This window comes from Hordeum vulgare, chromosome 7H (genome assembly GCF_904849725.1).
Source record: "Hordeum vulgare subsp. vulgare chromosome 7H, MorexV3_pseudomolecules_assembly, whole genome shotgun sequence".
Taxonomy (NCBI): Eukaryota; Viridiplantae; Streptophyta; class Magnoliopsida; order Poales; family Poaceae; genus Hordeum; species Hordeum vulgare.
Window position 1 is genome coordinate 126,344,465 of NC_058524.1, and position 3,391 is coordinate 126,347,855.

Here is a 3,391-nt window from a genome sequence, read left to right on the forward strand (position 1 = left end):
ATACTTGATCTCATCTGTTAAAGCAGTAGAGGCTTGTTTGGTTGCTCGCATAAGGCTCAATTAGATCCTCGCGGAAAGGAAACGGACTGATTGGCTGCCCGCGTACACCTGCATGGCACGAACTTTAAAGCATCTCCAAGCCAGGGCACGCAACTACGTGTGAATAAGCAGTTTCTAGAGAGCTAGTCCGAGCAATGCACAACGAATGCACATGAATAGGCCCCTTGCACGAGAGGAGGTTGGAGGGATGCAAGCTGTGTTCGTGCTTCTTTTTCTACCGACACTAAGCTTGTTCCTAACCTTCTTTCTTCCTTCTTCCCTCTAATCTATTTGTGATAAGCTCGAGATAAAAACATGCACATCGATGTTGTGGTTTCATTTTTGTCGACCTTAAATTCTCAATTTTGTGTTCACGTTTGAAGCTATTTTGGAAGGATTTTTTCAAATTTTCCGTGCATGGTCGACCATTTAAAATTTTCTTTGACCGGCAGCTTCATAACGCAGTTCCACAAGACATTCGTGTTGTAAGTTTTATGTTTCAAGGTCCTATGACGCCGTCATGACACGCACACTGTATTTTTTCTCCTGTGTCCCGTGCCTCAGAACCCTCCTATTCATTCCTTTCGTCGTACGCACCGTTCCTCTGGACCTCCTACTACACTTGGCCTCCTCTCTCTCGTCCTACTACACTAGCGTCACCATGACGCACACACTGTGTTTTTTCTCTTGTGTCATCTGTCTCAGAACCCTCCTATTCACCCCTTTAGCTGACGGCGTTGTTTCTCTTTACCCCCTTGCCCGCATCTTACTACAAAGGAGTCGTTTTTTACGTTGGTCATCTTGGCATCCTTTCTCGTCCTACTGCACTGAAGCTACCATTGCACAAGCACTGCATTTCTATTCCTCTGTCCATTTTCTTCATGCGAACTTTATCTGCGGTAACGAGATACCAACAAGTTCGCCCGCCGCCAATGGGGTCGCTCGTGCACGTCGTGTCGAACGCGGCACCATGACCATCGTCCACCATAGTTATCATGGTCCAACACGCTCTGCATTTCTCCTTCCTCGTCCTCTGCCTCGGTGCTCCTCCGTACGTACTTTCTCTGCGGCGGCGACGCTAGCAATTAGTTCGCCTCAGCGTTGATAGGAATGCTTGCGTGAGTCTCCGTACTCGTCATGTTGGGCGCGGCACCGCAGTCATCATCCACAACAGTTGCCATGGTCTGACACACACTGCATTTCTCCACCCCTATCTTCTGCCTCAACGCTCCTCCGCACGGACTTTCTGTATGGCAACGACGTTAGCAACTAGTTCGGCGCGCCGTCCGGGAATCCTTGCTCGGCTTGTCGGAGGCGACGCTACGGTCACCGTGCACCATAGTCGGGAGACAAGGTGTAGTTGTGTCTGTATAGTGCAAGTGTTAGTTGTTACTCATATCCCGTGTATACAACTAAATACTCCCTCGGTTCCTAAATATAAGTCTTTTAAGAGATTTCATTAGTTGACTACATACGGAATAAAATGAGTGAATGTTACTTTAAAGTATGTCTATATACATCTATATGTAATTTTAGAGTGGAACCTTCAAAAAGACTTATACTCCCTCCGTTCCAAAATATAAGACCTTTTAGGGATTTCACTAGAAGACTACATACGGAGGAAAATGAATAAATCTATACTCTAAAATATGTCTATGTACATCTGTATGTAGTTTATAATACAATCTCTAAAAGATCTTATATTTAGGAACGGAGGGAGTACCATCTAGTTGCATGAGCCATGCAAACATAGGCAACCAAACGCTATGCCAAGATTGTTCCCTTAATGCGAGAGGCCTAGACATGGGCAACCAAACAGTGTGTAGATGTTAGTTTTTCATCTGTATTTTCTCAACCAATTTTCGGTGAGCCAGGCTTTGTTAAGCCAGGCTGCACTGGAACAGCTGCCAAACACATTCTAGATAGATCTGTACTTCTGTAGTATGTTTATCTATTAGTCCACCTCTTACATACAAATTGTAAGGCATATACGGTTTTTTCCATAAGTCAATGACGTCTATGTTTGATGAAGTGTTTTTTTTAAAAAAAAAACAGGATAATTCCCATGAGCATCGTTCAGAGTGTAGGAAATAAAAATCAGATGGGGACCAGGAATTATAAACCATAACCAGACACCAACAGTACTGCAACAATCCTGCCAAGTTTACAATAACCTCTCACTGATATTCCCATCCCATCGATAGCCAGCACGAAGAGCAGGAGTACGCTAACACTCGTCATCACAGGCAGGTGGCATGCTAGAGCTGCTCACCCGCGCATCTCCGGACGACGCACCACGGGCACGCTTCTGTGGAGGTGGCTGACCCAACGCAGTGCCGAGCAGCAGTAGTGGTGCTGGCTCCATATCCCCCGCAGCCGTCGTCACAGCGGCCGGCGGCGCCTGACCTTGCACCGTGACGCCGTTCGGCGGCAGTACACCCAACACAACGACGGACGGCTGTGGTGCCATTTCCTCCGTTGCCGTTGTCACATCTGCCGCCGGCAGCTGACCTTGCACCGTGATGCCGCCCAGGGGTGGACCCAATGCCGAGTCGGACGGCTGTGGCGCCATCTGCCCCGTCGCAGCCTGCCCTGGCGCCGTGGCTCGCTTGTTGCCGTGTCCCACGTAGCCCGTAACCTCGCGGTACCGGCGGAGGTGCTCAGTGAGGGGCCCGACGTAGTTGTCGAAGGCGAGCTCTTCCATGGCTTTGATCACGTGGAGGCCGGTCATCTTATCCTTGCCCTCCTTCCTGCGCTGCTCGTGGGACTCCATGACGACAATGCCCATGAAGTCTTTGACACACTCGTCCACGAGGTCCGTGGCGTCTCGGTGGATCGTAGCGGGCGGGTTCATCGGCAGGGCGCCTTGCATGATGCGCTCCACAGTATTGGCCCAGAACGCCCGCTCCTTCCTTGGCTTGCCTGCATGTCGCGCATGTGCATTATACTCAGGACTTTACAATAAAATTAAAGAAGACATGATACTGAAAACCATAAAATTGATAATGGGATGTACTCCCTCCGTCTGAAAATAAGTTTTTTTGATTTAATACAACTTTAGTACAAATCTACGAGGGATAGAACGAAAATTATTGCAGATCTGGATCTATATTTTAGAGCGGATTTCTTCTCTCTGGAATCATTGGGCAACTTACTATTAAAACTTCCATTTGTACAACAAAAACTATTGTAGATTAAAAGCATAAAATATATTAATTGAAACAAAGTGGATCTGAAATTGTGCGGGAACCAACAAAATATTAGTTGATATTTTAAATAATTTCTCCATGGATGTTCATGGTTTATAGTAATATACTCCGTATTTGAACAACGCATAATTACAAAAGCCAAA

General features: G+C 47.0%; 1 pseudogene; it reads right to left on the bottom strand.

The window, feature by feature from the left end:
- Nucleotides 1-2,266: 2,266 nt before the first annotated feature.
- Nucleotides 2,267-2,952, bottom strand: LOC123408467 (annotated as a pseudogene).
- Nucleotides 2,953-3,391: the final 439 nt, after the last annotated feature.